The following is a 17,298-nucleotide window of genomic DNA, read 5'->3' on the forward strand; positions in this document are numbered from 1 at the left end:
CACCGAATTAAAAATTCAAGTAATAAAAATAATCAACAATTGTTTTAAATAATTTCAAATGGATTATCTTCTATATATAAAAAATCGGATTTTTCTTCCTGACGAAATAACTCCAGAACGCACGAACCGATTTCACAATTTTTCATTCGTTGAAAGGTCTCGGGCTGCGCAAGGTTATATCTGAGAAAATTAGTGGTGCATGGCATCGTGCCCTAATGCAAATTGCTGGAACTTCACGCACCGCAATTAAAAATTCGAGTAATGACATTAGTGAGAATTATCAGAATGATGCTTGGTTAAGTCAACGAGCAATTCTTGCCGCAAAGAATAATGATGTCCACGCACTGAATTTCACACCATTCATCAATTGCTGGCGATTTGGTGAAATACCAATGATTCTGACTGGTCGTCCGTTTGACTTCAAACGATTGCAATTTCCAGTTCGCCTTGCGTCCGCAAGGCCAATCGCTTAGTGTTGCGGGATAAATTTCAAATAGATTATTTAGAAAATGATTGTTTTCACATGGGCAGTTATACGTTGCCTGTTCACGAGTTGGAAAACCATCCGCTTTGTTTGTGTTAACGTCAGACCAAAAAACAAAAAATGTGGTTTACCAAAGAGCACTTCAATGAAACGGATAATTTGCGGATTCACTTTCATTTACTTAAAGAAGTTCAACTAAAAAACACTTTTCAAATATAAAACAAACAAAAAATTTCTTTATCTTTCTCACGAAACCATCTGGTGGCGAAACGGAGTTTGTCGGGTTTGCTAGTTAATTATAAATACATATTGTAAACTCATAAGTGCGTTTTAAATTAGGCAAGGAGCGTATTCTACAAATAACTTTGTGTATGTTTTCAAGAAATTTCTTTATTTTTTTTAAATTTGATTTTTTTGATAATTTTGAAATTTTTTATGAGTTCGAAATTTTTTGGAATTGTTGAAATAAATCGTTTTTTTTAAATTTTTTGAGGATTTGGAAATTTTTGAAAGAATCCGAATTTTTTGAAAATTTTGAAATATTCTCAAATTTTTGTAGGAAATCTTTTTTTTTAAATTTGATATTTTTCGAAATTTTTGAAATTTAGATTTTTTTCAAAATGATGAAAAATTTAAAAAAATTGAGTTTTGTGAAAGTTTAATTTTTTTTTTGAAAATTTTGAATTTTTTTTTGAAAATTTTCAAAACAATGAAATTTTTTATAAAACCAGTTCTTGCACACCGTCTATTCAAGCAAAATGTTTTTTGAATTAATTTAATCTGATGATCCGTTCTCTCAACAACTACATAATCGTTTTTACACTTTTTGCAAAAATTGCCTTTTGCGAAAACGCCTCGCGATCGAGTACGAACGAAATGATTTTCCAATCATACAAATCGGTTATTCCATACTGTCGAAAATGTCGAGGACATTTGTTTGAACTATATAGTAGAATTTTAAAGTTAAAAATCTTGGTACGGAACCCAAAAAATTGACACAAAATGTGTACATATTATTAAAATCTCTATAAAATATCTGATGATTTGATGTGCATAAGTCCAATGAACAGTTTTGATCGCAAAATGGCTTTTTTTTAAATTTTTTTGTTGAGAGTTCATAACCGCTGGACCTGCCTTTTCAAAAATTTAATCAGTTCTTTGTTTAGTCAATACAAATAAAGGGGTTTTTGAATTATTGAAATCGGATACTACGTTCTCTCAAAAACTGAATCACCATTTTTGGCTTTTTTGCCCCGTATTTCCGAAATGGCTAGACCTGTCTTTGCCAAAAACTAATCAGCACGTCTCTCTATCAACACAAATCGAATGTTTTATTAAATTATTCAAAACGGTTGATCCATGTTTTCGAAATCGTCGACGAAAATTTGTTTCCGCACACACACACACAAACGCGCGCGCGCGCACACAACATCCACTTTCTCTAAGGAATGCCAAAATGTTCAAAAACCTCTGAAACGTAAAGATATATAAAAAAAATTATTTTCGATTTTTTGCGATTACTATAACTTACCCTAAGAGAAGTTTTTAGGGGGAGGGGGGGTTTGACAAAAAATTACGAAATATCACGTGGGGGGAGGGGGATATTGTAAGATATCACATGTATTTATTTTTTAATTGACTTTTTAAAAAAAAATCAAACATTTAAAAAAAAAATCAAAAATTTTACAGTTTTATTATGTAATTAAAAATACATGTAATTTTTGAGGGGAGCAGGGTTAATTTTGAATATCACCATGTATCACCAAGGGGAGAGGGGGGTCCGTAAGAACTCGCTCACGTGAATAATGGACGCCCCTTAAAAACTAAGTTTAGTGAAATATTAGAGAAAATGCGAAACAAAACTATTACGGAAGTGGAAAGTCAAGATCTCATTCTCCTTCAATCCTCACCTTCATGGTCTTTCTCGCCCACAAAATCGTATTTTGGCGCCACTTCAAAACACGCGCGCATTCGTTTCAAAACGTTACCACTTCTTCAGTATCATTCGGACCTCTCGACGGTTAACATCTCTTGCTGGTCGATCGACTCTGTCCGGTGTCCTCGAGTAATAATAATAATATTATAGTGATAAAAATGAATAATATATGTACTATGGATTATTATGTTATAAGTGATGTGGTGTGCTTTTTGTGAATTGTGATAGTTTTGTGGGTGTTTTTTTTGTGTTGTATATATAGTGGTTTTAACTTTAAAAGGTAAATTTTATTTAGTTTAATAATTTTTTTGCACTACATTCAACAAAATTATTAACTTCCCTTATTTGTTCGCAATAAATCCAATTTGATAATTTTATGGTTTCTCAACGTTTCAAGACATTTTGAATGGAAAAAAGACTGAAATTAGGTAAAATATGTGTGTATGGGTGATGATTTTTGACATTTTGTCAACGATTTCTAAAAAACGGCTAAGACCAATTTCAATTTTTTAAAGCTATTAGATGTATGATGTTAAGAACTATCATAGTTAACTTTTGCGCGACGATCAGCAGAGCCGTTTCTTTGTAATTACCAAACAAGTGTAAAATTATTTGTCCACGTTTTACCTCACAATTTTGAATCAATTTTCTAAATTCAAAAACTGTTTCTAAAAAAACGGCTAAGACCAATTTCAAATTTTTAAAGCATTAGATGTATTTTGACGAGAACTAGCATAGTTTAGTTTTGTGCGATAATCGGCAGAGCCGTGTTTTGTAATTACCAAAAAAGTGTAAAATGCTTTGTCCACGTTTTAGCTCACAATTATGAATCAATTTTAAAAATGCAAAAAATGTTAGAAAAGTGTTGATTGGAAATAGCGTTGATTAGTTTTGGTAAGATCGGCTGAACAGTTTCTCAGTAATTAAGTGTTAAATTTTTTTGACGATTTTGATTAAACTTTGTACAACGATATATTTCATAGCCTGAAATAACATACTAAATTGTTATAGGCCTACGATAAGCCGTTGAATTATAAAAAATCATTAAAGATTAGAATTTCATTGCGCACTCAATCGATTCTAATCTGAATCTATGGCAAAGCATATGCACGTTCAGTGCTGTTTCGTAGGTAGCTACTGATTACAGTTTACGTCGACATTCAATTGAAATACATTTTTAGAACCCGAAATGGATGAAATAAATTGTGTTAAACAAAGCCCGTGCACAGAACGCCGCCAGTATTTTTTGTAACAGGATTTCTGTCAAGATTTCTGGTAAGGTGAGCAAGAATTTTGCGCCAGATTTTCATTTATTTTATTGTTAATTACAATTTTTTGCATTTTAAAATGTACACTGTGAATTTCACTATTCATACTAAAATGCACTAATGCTTATAAGTGTACAAACAGAGCATTGTATGAAATGTTCGCAATAAACATATATATACGATACATACATACATATATCGTATGTATCGTGTCCGATTAAGATGATTGAATCTCATATTTCTAAGAATTAAATAAAAAAATAATAATAAAAAGATAATAAAATGCTGCAGTTTAACATAACAATTATTGATTTAACAATTGCAAGTATCTTTCAAAGATATCAATTGAAAATCGTTTTAATAATGGTGTAATCTTTATTTTCGAATTAAACAGTTGAACATTTTATCCAAATAGCAAATTTTAAGTATTTTGATAAAGTTCATGCAACTTGCCCACTTACAACTCGTTAAAATCTGTTTTCACCTTATTATCTTAATCATCTTCAAAGATTATTTCTAAAATCTGATGAATTAATTTTATATTCTTTAGCCATTAAAAATAATTCTGAAACATTTGCGGAAAAATTCTAGTATGCAATAATGTTGTGATCAAATATTATACCCTTTCATTGTATTGGTTTAAAAATTAAAATAGTTTCTGTGATGTTCTGCAAAGTATTACAATTAACATTTAAGTCGATTTCATGCAATTTGTGAATTTCTTCTGAAAATTCTGAAGAAGAAACTCATAGTTGGTGCAATTAAAAACGTCGTTTAAGACATTATGTTTCAAAATCAAAGTATATATTTATAATTCTGAATTTGATGTTGATGTATGTATTAACAAAGTCTAATAATCGGGCATATCATAATTTTCTTCAGGCAAAACATACATTTTTTGCAAGAATTATTTTACAATCCATACATTCGTCTATAGTTCTAGCCTTCACTCATAATCAGTGAAAATTAGAAACAAAGTTAAAAGTACTTACAATTAACTAATGTTAGTGTTAAAATCAAAGAATCAACCATGGTATGAAGAAATGATAATGCACTACATTATGTAATATAAACATTAAATTAGTTGAAAGTGGCATTTAGCCTTAAGGCAAGTCTCATGAACTTTTCGAAATGTGTAAGAATTGACTTAATCAATCGAAATTATTAGAGAATTAGATAAAAAATTTAACTGTTTATTTCAAAAAGAAGTGATCGCTTTCAATTAAATCTAAACATTTCGATTCAGAATAGAATTTTTTCAAACACATTTCAATTAATTGTAATTATATTAATTATATTTCACAGAGCACAGGCACTATAGTGCTTGTATGTCCTAAAATTGTAGCTCATTATTTTAAATTATAATGAATTGATAATGCTTGTCTTATCACATCACAAAAGCAACTTTTGACACAATTTTCTCAAATTTTGATGAATTTTTAATATTAAACTACTTGCCGTAGGGCCGTTACATTGCAGTATGTTTTATAATACCACGATATTTATTGCCAAAAAAGGTTCATAAAAATCTGCAAAAAAATTGTTTTCAACAGTTAATTTCAAGAAAATGGCTCGGTAGATTTTTACCTAAAACTAATCAGTATCATTCCCAAGCAATATCTTTCGAAAACTTTATTAATATCTTTTTCATTTTTTAAAATCGATTCAGAATTGAGAACTAAAACGTGGACGAAAATTTTTTCACTTTTCTGCTATTTACAAAAAAAAAGAGTATTTTAGTTTGATCTATAAGACTATGATATCTACGGTCAAAAAAAAATCATAAAAATCGACGAAAAAAAAAATTCTAACACTTTAAAACTAATGAGATCGATTACCAACCAATATTCTTCGAACGGTTTTTGAATTTTCAAAATCGATTCAGAATTGCGGGCTAAAACGTAGACGATTTTTTTTTCACTTTTCTGCTATTTACAAAGAAACGGCTTGGCTGATCGTCGCGCATAACTCACAAACGGTAGTCCTCATCGAGATAATCGAATGGTTTTTAAATGTTTGAAATCGCTCCAGACGTTTTTAAGCCGAACGATTTATGCCAAAAAATCTGTTCACACACACACACATACTTTCTCCAAATTTCATCTCATTTGATTCAGAATGGCTTGAAACGTCGAGAAAACATAAAATTAGCGAATCGGATTATTTTTATGAAAACATAAACTTGTCCTTCGGGAAGTTAACTAGTTGTAATTATAATAAAGATTCTCAATCATACTAACATAAAATTATCACAAAAAGGAGTAACGAGTAAGTGTACAATATAAATGTTATATGTAAATTATTAGTTGGAAACATATTGAAGATTTTTGAAAAAATATTTTTACCAAGATTCTAACTTGAGTGGAACTAATGAGTGAATTTTTTGCAGAGAATTTGGAAATACTATTCAGATAAAATATGTTAGTGTCGCACAGCATTTATTGTTCTATCCTTATAAATGGATAAATAAAACCCTTCGCAGATTCAAAGTATAGAACAGTCGAGGTTAAGAGAATCTTGACATACTTGACATCAACTGTCTGAAACAAGTATTAAACTTGAAAGTTTGTAACTACAATATATTTCTTTAAAAAAAAGCTAAAGCTTTTTGAAATACATCAGTTAATCTTTTATTAACTTCCCGTAGTGTAAGTTATTGTAATCGTCCAAAAGACGAAATTGAAAATTTCTACATTTCTTCGCGTTTTGAAGGTTTCTGAACATTTTGGCATATCTCAGAAAAAATGTATGTGTATGTATGTATGTATGTATGTATGGATACAAATTTTCGGCTACGTTTTCAGGCGCACGGATCAACCGATTTGAATGATTCAAAAAGTATTTGATTCCTATTGATAGGGAGATGTGCTGATTAGTTTTTGGCAAAGGCGGATCCAGCTGTTTCGAAGATACAGAACAAAGAGTGCAGAAAATAGAAATCGAGTTTTTGAGAGATCGGAGCATCCGATTTGAATGATTCAAAAAACTATCAATTTGTAATGACGGTTAAAAGTGGTGATTAGTTTTTAGCAAAGGCAGGTCTAGCGGTTTCGGAGATATAGAGCAAATGTTTTTGTACATGGCAAGTTTTTGAGAGAACTAAGCGCACAATTTAAATAATTGAAAGAATTTTCTGCTTGTTTTAAAAGATTTTAATTATAATTTTGACTTAAGTTCTAATATATTTTAAACAAATAATTTCAACTTGCAATTCAGTTAATATAATTCTTATAAATATTAGACAATGTTAGTATTTTTTTATAATAATTTATTTGGAAACATTTTATATTTTTCGAACATTTCGTTACGGTACGGGAAGTTCCAGCAATTTGCCTTAAGGCATCATGTCATACCCACTAGTTACATTTCTTTTCGATAAAATGTAAATCTTCTTCTTAATTATTATTCTAAATTATTTTAAAAACTATTAAAGGATATTCGTTGGTACATTACTGATTAATTTTTGAAAAGGTGGGATAATTTATAACATTTTTTTTGCCAAAACCGTTCGAAGGAAATTAGTGGTGAACGCGTTTAATAGTTTAAGAAAAAAAGCAGTCGGTATTTGTATCTTAGTTACTAACTCTTTATATTTTTAAGTGTTTTAATAATAACAAAAGTTTTGCAGGTCTTAATTATCGGTCATGAATATTTCTAAATTGATATGAGAATTTATGATAATTATTTTAATACATAATGTTTTTTCCACGTGTTCTCACAGAATGCTAAACCAATTTTAATAAATTCAAATTTAATTTAAAATATATCATATGTGAATTATGTTGACTAATTTTTGTCAAAGGTCAGACAACTCTGTGTCGATAATATTCATGAATATTTACAATACAATATGTGTGCATAGTAAATCGAATTTAATTTGATTCTTTTCAAAATTTCTCTCATTTTGTCGATAAACCGGTTTCTAGACACCATTTGGCGTTGACATCGTATTTATTTCACACTTTTATTTTGATCTGTACAAGTTGTCATCAAGTTAAATTTGATTGAATATTTGTCTGTAAATAATGCATCTACTAAAAACCTGATATACAGAACAAAATTATTAATTTTCTGAAGAAAATCCGACTTGTTAACTTCCCGTAGGGCAAGTAATAGTAATCGCAAAAAATCGAAAATGAAAATTTTTATATAAATTTACGTTTCAAAGGTTTTTGAACATTTTGGCATACCTTAGAAAAAATGGATGTATGTGTGTGCGGATATAAATTTTCGTCGACGATTTCGGGAACAACGATCAACCGATTTGAATAATTCAAAAAAACATTCGAAAAAACAGCCAAAAACGGTATTCAGTTTTAAGAGAATGGGCCGTCCAATTTTAAAAATTCAAAAAACCTTTTACTTGTATTGATAAGATGAATAACTGATTAAATTTTTGGGAAGGCAGGTCCAGCGGTTATTCACTCTCAATAAAAATAAGTTAAAAAATGTCATTTGGCGGTCAAAAATGTCTATTGGACGTATGCACATCACATTATCAGATATTTATAGAGATTTTAATAATGTGTACACATTTTGTGTAAGTTTTTTTGGGTTCCGTACCAAGATTTTTTAATTACGGTACGGGAAGTTCCAGCAATTTGCCTTAAGGCACGATGCCATGAACCCCACTTGTTGTTTTATGTTTTTCCGACTCTCTCAATCGCTTAAAAGTTAGACCAACATTTGAAAAAGTATATGGGTTTAAACTGATTCTAGACATTTTGTCAACATTTTCTCAAAAAACGGCTGTACCAATTTGAAAACTATAAAAACAATACGTTGAAGCTCGGTAAGGACTCGCGTTGGTTAATTTACGAAGCGATTATTCATGCCGTTTCTTTAAAAATAGTAGTAAGTTGCAAAATTTTTTGTTTACGCTTTTGGACAAAACCTGAATCGTTTTTGAAAATTTAAAAAAACCGCTCAAATGATATTAGTTGATAACCGTGGTGATCAGGTTTTGGTAAAGATTCACTGGGCATTTTCTTTGCAATTAAATTTAGTTTAAAAAAAGTTTTTGGCGTTTTTATTGCTTAAGATGACAATAGAGTTAATGTTTCAAATAATGGGCGGTGCATTTAGGACATTCCATGACGTGTTTGTGCATCATTAATAATACTATAGTGGATATTATAAGTTTCTTTGAAAGATATCAATAGAAAACCGCTTATGAATTGCCATTTTTGCACTTTTTGCTCTGTAATTTCGAAACGGCTGGACCTGCCTCTGCCAAAAACTAATCAGCACGCCTCTTCATCAAAGGGAATCAAATGCTTTTTGAGTAATTCAAATCGTTTATTTTGTGTTCTCGAAATTGCAAATTTTACAAAAAAATGAATCCGCATATACATACAGACATACTACATACACATACATATATTTTTTTAAGTAATGCCAAAATGTTCAGAAAAATTTGAACAGTAAAGAATGTTTATGAAAATTTTCATTTACACTTTTTCAGAATTACTATAACTTATCTTACGGGAAGTTAATAATGATTTGTAAATATCACATCTGACTAACAAATTTAGCATTTTTAGCAACTATTGGGCCTGTCTTTTGCCATGCCACAAATTATAGCATTTAAATCAATCTAATCGGATGCCCCGATTTTGCAAAAATTAAATTATTTTTTCACCATTTGCCAAAAACTGATCAGCACGTTTTCCCATTGATAGGAATCGAATGTTTATTGAATCATTCAAATGGGTTAATCCGTGATGCACCCGAAATGTGTACCAAAAATCGTATGCATACATATACACACACGCATACATCAATTTTTTTCAAGGTATGCCCAAATGTTCAGGAAGTCTAAGAAATGCAAAAAAAAATCATTTTCGGTTTTTTCGCGAATGATTTTTGAATTATTCAAGTAAATTGATCAGTGTACCCGAAATCGAGCACCAAATATATATGTATGAGTGTGTATCCATACATTCACACACACATACAATTTTTTTTCTAAGATATGACAAAATGTTCAGGAAGTATAAGAAATGCAAAAAAATGTTCAGGAACTCTAAGGAATGCAAAATATATATATTTTCGATTTATTTGCGATTGATTTTTGAATTATCCAAATAAGTTGATCCGCGTGGACCCGAAATCGTGTATAAAAAATTGTATATATATACATATAGGGGGAAGTCCCGGACGGCACCTAAAGCCGGACACTCTATTTAACACGTATTTTTAAGTATTAATCAGTTTTTAAGTATGCCAACATGTTCAGGAATGTCTAAGAAATGCTAAATAAAATCATTTTCGATTTGTTTGCGATTACTATATAACTTATATTACGGAAAGTTTATATAATTTAGACCATTTTGCTTATCAATGAAGACCACTTTTTCCTGCTTTTGCGATGCTGAATTTTGACCCTTAAACGAATCTTTCTTGTGCATAATCTTTCTTTATTTTTAGATCTAATTAGTAAATAATCCAACTAATTATTAACTCAATCAAGTAAATCCTCTTAATAATATAATTTTATATATATATATAACGCGGTAGGTATATTTTCGTCCCGTGTTGTTTCTCTGTTATATCTTCAAAGTGTGTATCATATTTTGTCAACTCGCTTGTATTCGGACGAAAGCCAACATTTTCATCATAGTAGTCGTACAAATAGAACTATTTCTTATATAGACGAAGCGCTAATGGTAATATAAGATCAATGGGAATATATAATTTGTGAAAATTTACTTTCTTGCTAATTGTTTTTAGTAGTTGAGGCTTAACAAAATTTATAATACTTGGGATTTTATTGCACAAGTTTAAAGAAGCACTACATTAAGCTCACACGTATATAAACATATATACATGTGGGCCACAAGGATTCAAATTGTGTTCCAGTAATTATATTGTCTAGAACCAAATAAACTACTTTGCAACACAAAGTTAATTCCTAATTATAGAAATATGTTATTGTACTATTTTTCTAAAATTTATCATTAGTCTCTTTTCGCCTAACTTAAGTTAAATTATTAACTTCCCGTAGGGTAAGTTATAGTAATCGTCCAAAAATCGAAATCAAAAATTTTTACATTTCTCGACGTTTTGAAGGTTTCTGAACATTTTGGCATACCTCAGAAAAAATGGATGTGTGTGTGTGTGTGTGTGTGTGTGTGTGTGTGTTTTGTATGTCCGCGTTTTTTCGTCCACGTTTTCGGGCGCACGGATCAACCGATTTGAATGGTTTAAAAAACATTCGATTCCTATTGATAGGGAGATGTGCTGATTAGTTTTTGGCAAAGGCAGGTCCAGCCGTTATGGAGATATGGAGCAAAGAGTGCAAAAAATAGAAAGCGAGTTTTTGAGAGAACGGATCAACCGATTTGAATGGTTTAAAAAACATTCGATTCCTATTGATAGGGAGATGTGCTGATTAGTTTTTGGCAAAGGTAGGCCCAGAGGTTTCGGAGATACAGAGCTAAATTTAAAAAAAATGGCTGTTTTTGAGAGAACTAAGCGTCCGATTTAGATGATTGAAAGAACTTTCTGCTTTTTTCAACAAAATAATTGATTTTGGAAAAAAAAAATTTTTGTTTCTAATTTTTTTTTCAAAAATTTTTTTTGTAATTTTGGATTAAAAATTCAAAAAATCACCCAAGCTAAGCACAGTCTAAGCGCCACTCTCGTACAAATGTTTACCCAATTGCGTTTAGACTGTTTGTGTACTGGAGCACTTTTCCAATTTTGTGAAAATTATTGAAAAATGTGAAAATGCCGCCAAGCTGAGCACAGTATAAGTGAAAATGTCGCACAGAATTATTTGCAAATGCGTTTAGACTGTGACTATGCGGGAGCACTTTTTCAATTTTGTGTAAATTTGGCAACTATTTTTTTTTGGAATTTGATTCGAAATGAAATGACGATTGTTAATGTTCTGGAGATATTAAATTGATTTATTTATAATTAACTTTCCATAGGGTAAGTAATCGCAAAAAAATCGAAAATGAAAATTTTTATATATCTTCACGTTTCAGAGGTTTCTGAATATGTTGGCATACCTTGGAGAAAATTGATGTATGTGTGTGTGTGTGTGTGTGTGTGCGTGCATGTGTGTGTGTTCGCATACAAATTTTCGTCGACGATTTTGGGAACACGGATGAAGCAATTTGAATAATTAAAAAAACATTCGATTCGTATTGATAAGGAGACGTGCTGATTAGTTTTTGTCAAAGGCAGGTCTAGCCGTTCCGAAGATATGGGGCAAAAAAGGCCAAAAACGGTAACTCAGTTTTTAAGAGAACGGAGCGTCCGATTTGTATAGTTCAAAAAACATTTTACTTGTATTAACAAGATGAAGATTTGATCAAATTTTCATGAAGATAGGTCTAGCGGTTTCGGAGATCTAGTAAAAAAAACTAAAAAAAAATAACATTTGGCGGTCAACAATAATCATTAGACATTAGACATATGCATATCAAATTATCAGATATTTTATTGAGATTTTAACAATAAGTATAAGTTTTGTTTACATTCCTATGGGTTCCGTACCAATGTTTTTCCGTTAGACAGCGACGCGGCGCTTACGCGCTTTATATTTTGTCTTTATGCAGTTAAAGCAGTACGATTGCTTTGAAATAAAGTTCAGATCTTCCAAAATATGTCAAAATGAAGATAACATTTTTTCCAAAAAAAATTTGTATAAAAAAAAATTGTTTAAAATTTTTTTTAAAAAAAAATTTTTTTTCAAAAAAAAGTAATTTTTCGTCCAATTTAAAATTTCTAAAAAATCTTATTTTTTCGAAGTATAATTTTTTCAAAAATGTTAATCGTTTTTAAAAAAATAATAATTTTTGGCACGGGAAGTTCCAGCAATTTGCCTTAAGGCACGATGCCTTAATAGCCTTAAGACAGAATTCCACTTACAGCTAGTTCATTTTCAAATCGGTTAATCCATGTTTCCGAAATTTTCGACGAAAATTTGTATCCCCACACACACATACACACACGCACATACATCCATTTTTTCTAAAAGGTATGCCAAAATATTCAGAAACCTTTAAAACGTAAAGATATACGTAAGATTTGGGTTCCGTACTAAGATTTTTAATTTTAAATCGCATATGATTCAAAAAAATGTCTTCGACATTTTCGACAGTATGAAATAACCGATTTATATGATTGAAAAATCATTCGATTTGCACTCGATCGTTTTTGCAAAAGGCAATTTTGCCGTTTCGGAGGTATGAAGCGCAAAGGGTGTAAAAATGGTCATGCAGTTTTTGAGAGAACGGTTCATCCGATTAAATTATTTCAAAAACATTGTGTGCAAAAAATGGTTTTACAGTAAATTTCGTAATTTTGAAAATAAAAAAAAACTCAAAATTTTGAAAAATAAATCAAAGTATCACAAAATTTAAAATTAAGAAATTTTTCATCATTTTTAAAAAAAAAACTAAATTTGAAAAAATTAAAAAAAAAAAATATCAAAATTTAAAAAAAAACGATTTCTTACAAAAAATTGACAATATTTCTAAATTTTCTCAAAAATCGAATATTTTCTAAAATTTCCAAATTTTCAATTTGGATTTTGGATTTTTTTAAAGAAAATTCACACTTCTAAAAAAAATTTCTAAATAATCAATGAAAAAATTAAATTTAAAAAATGAACAAACTTCTTATAAACACAAACAATGTTGTTTGTAGAATACGCTCATTGCCTAATTTAAAGTGTGCTTATAAGTTTACTTACTTATAAATCAATTTTTGATTATCTTCATTTCTCGAATATTTAATAACGATACGGGAAGTTCCAGCAATTTCCCTTAAGTCACGATCATGCGCTCCACTAGTCATTTTCGATTTTTTTGCGATTACTATAACTTACCCTACGGCAAGTTAATAATACATCTTATAAAGCAATTAAATAAGGTACACTTAAAAATTATATTCAGGTATAATAAACTGAATAAAAGTGCTCAAAACCAAAAAAACTTCTAACGAAGAGAAATACTTTGTTATGAATATTGATGTGTGGCCGTTTATCTTCTGATAGCAAAATCGTAAGAATTGATTGAAGAAGATGATAATTAAAACTTTTTTGCCCCCTACTTTAAAACAGTTAGAAAATTCTGTACTTTACTTATTTTTGAGATAATGGTGGTAGGCGTTTTTACCCGCAAACCTTCAATCCCCGCTCTATCCAATTTGTATATTTGGTGCAACAGAATGAATTTTTCCGAGTTTTTCCCAGAAATTTCATTTATTTATTATTATTTATTTCGCTCGCCTCGCCTTCAGCATCCGGCCACCTACATTATTATGCATCTATTCTATTCAACATATGTTCATAGACTTCTTTTTTATCTATTTTACATACTATTTTTATGCTAGTTTTATTCCATGTTTTGTATTATATTGATTTGCACATAATTCTTTCATTTTCATACATTCAATTTATAACCTTCACTACACAACGTTAAACAAATGAGTTTTTACACTTAAATTAAAATTAGATATCAATTCATGGTGATAAATTTGATTTTGTAATATTATAATATATAAGTATTATATTATTTTTTATTAAATTCCCGCCGGGTAAGAAATTGTAATCGTCCAAAAATCGAAAATAAATTTTTTTATATTTCTCGACGTTTTGAAGGTTTCTGAACATTTTGGCATATCTCAGAAAAAAGGATGTGTGTGTGTATGTATGGATACAAATTTTCGTCCACGTTTTCGGGCGCACGGATCAACCGATTTGAATGATTCAAAAAAACATTCGATTCCTATTGATAGGGAGATGTGCTGATTAGTTTTTGGCAAAGACATGTATATTCGATTAGGAGATACGGAGCAAAGAGTGCAGAAAATAGAAATCGAGTTTTTGAGAGATCGGAGCATCCGATTTAAATGATCCAAAAAACATTCAATTCGTAATGACGGGGAGAAGGAGTGATTAGTTTTTGGCAAAGGCAGGTCCAGCGGTTTCGGAGATATAGAGCTAAATGTGCTAAAAATGGCAGTTTTTGAGCGAACTAAGCGTCCGATTTGAAATTTTGTTTCAAATTTTTTTTTTAATTTTTTTTTCCAAAAAAATTTTTTGTATATATATAAAATAATTCAGATTTTTATTTTAATTCTGTTCTAATGTACTTTGTTTTTCTTTGTTTTTCAACTGAATATTGTATATTTTAGTATTTATTATGAAGATGTAACTTATCTAGTTCAGAAAAGTCAACGATATTTTTTTATTTTTAAAATATAATATTTTATAATATAATTTAGAATTTTACTCTATTATATATTTACACACACACACATATATATATATATATATATATATATATATATAGTTGGGTTTTGGTGTTTTTACTCTTTCTTTGATTTTCTGATATTTATACATAACAAGTTTCGGATCATATAGAGAAGTTATAATATTATTCCATATTTTAATTTGACGAATTTGCTACTAATTATTTAAAATAGATCACGAAAATTTATATTGAAAATTTTTATTATGCACGTTTCGGCACTGGATATGTGTCATTGTGCAGCTATGATATCCATAATGCAATTGTATCATTGATAATAAGATGAAGTTCTTATATAGAGCCTTGAGTATATGTCAAAATCAGAATCATTCTTCTTATTCTGTTGTTAATATAGTAAAACTAGTGGTGCATGGCATCGTGCTTTAAGGAAAATTGCTGGAACTTCCCGTACAGTAATTAAAAAACTCGGAATCCAAAAAAAATTACGCAAAATGTGTACACAAATTTGTATATTATTAAAATCTATATAATATCTGATAATTTGATGTACATATGTCTAATAAACATTTTTGACCGCCAAATGACATTTTTTATGTTATTTTTATTGAGAGTCCATAACCGTTGGACCTAACTCTCCAAAAATTTAATCAGTTGTTCATCTTGTCAATACAAGTAAAATGTTTTTTGAATTACTAAAATCGGACCCTAGCTCCCATATTTAAGCAAAATAGAAACAATATAACAAATAAATTAATTAAAACTTGAAATGAATGGGAAGTTCATTCTATATTGTTAATACACTGAAAAATACATCATAAATATTCTGCATATAGTAACATGTGTCTTTGACATGTAAATTAACAATAATATGTATTTTTATTCGATGAACTGGCGCTAGTGAATGCATTCACTGCTTATGGTTCTCAATACTGCATTTTGCATTATAAATGAGAAAAGGAACTAGTGGTGCATGGTATCGTGCCTTAAGAAAAATTGGTGGAACTTCCCATACCGTAATGAAGGATTCATGTTGCATTTGTACTGATTTACATCGTAGTCGAGTCTAAAGAAGTTTTTCTTCAAAAAATAAAAATGTGCATTCTCTAAAACTAATCATTTCCCTACACAAATCAAATGTAACACAATGTCACATATCAATAGAAGCAAAATGTTTTTTGAATCATTCTCATTCTTTATCTTAAAAATTAACATTTTATGCACTTTTTGTTTCGTACCTCCGAAACGTCTAGATTAGTCTTTGCATAAAACTAATCGGCGCATATCTCCATCAATACGAATCGAATATTTTTCTTCTAAGGTATGCCAAAATGTTAAAATAGTCTTGAAACGAAAAAAATAAAATTTTGGTCCAGAGTTTTGGGCAATTACTATAAATTTACTCTTCGGGAAGTTCAAAAGTGAATAAAGGAAAGTTTTCTTCTTTCGCCCTGAGTAATTTATTCTTTGCTGAATTATACTTATCTGGGTAAGATATTTAATATTATTGTATTAATATACATAAGGATCCACCTATGTCCTTTAATCAAATTTTGTGAAAACATTCCTTGTTTCTAATAGAAATTTATCCTCCATCAGATTCGTTTTGATAAAAAAAAATTAAATGAATCATCAGAAAAGCTAATAAATGATTTTTAAAAAACCGCACATATGCTGCAAATGCCTGTCATTATTATTATATTTAACTTTAGTATTTCTTAATTATGGCCTAGCTGGAATTAAGTTTGTACTAGCTGTAGAATCTCAAAATTATATTTGAATTAAATTACTTTTATTACTTTTGCCACCGAACCTCCGTCTATTTTTTCTAAGGTTATAAAGATGAGTTTATTTTCGTATCATTAGATAGAGAAGACGGAAAATAATCTTGATGCTTTTGCTCGCCAGAAAAAAATCAGTAAAAATTCAACCGCGTGAAATTTTAGGTGTCAGAAACGCAGGAAATTCTCCGTTAAATTTAAATGAATGAATTAGTGCTAACGAGATAATGATACAGTTGAAATTGATGAGATTTTCAATTAGGTTAAAGTTGATTTAAAGAACGATATAATTTACTTTGTGAATTCAACTGATTTGCAGTAAATAAATCGGTAAAAGTACTTGATAATAATGATAGTTACAGAAATATTTTAAAGGATTCATAAGTAATAGAGATTATATAGTTAAAGTATGAACAAGTAAAAAAAAGTATGAACTAGTGGGGTGCATCGTGCCTTAAGGCAAATTGCTGGAACTTCCCGTACCGTAATTAGAAGTCTTGATACGGAACCCAAAAAAAATTACACAAAATGAGTACACATTATGAAAATCTCTATAAAATATCTGATAATTTGATGTGCATAAATCCAATAAACATTTTTG

The sequence above is a fragment of the Ctenocephalides felis genome, unplaced genomic scaffold (assembly GCF_003426905.1).
Source record: "Ctenocephalides felis isolate EL2017-DRISC unplaced genomic scaffold, ASM342690v1 CF-g0.4_SCAFFOLD_00845, whole genome shotgun sequence".
NCBI lineage: Eukaryota > Metazoa > Arthropoda > Insecta > Siphonaptera > Pulicidae > Ctenocephalides > Ctenocephalides felis.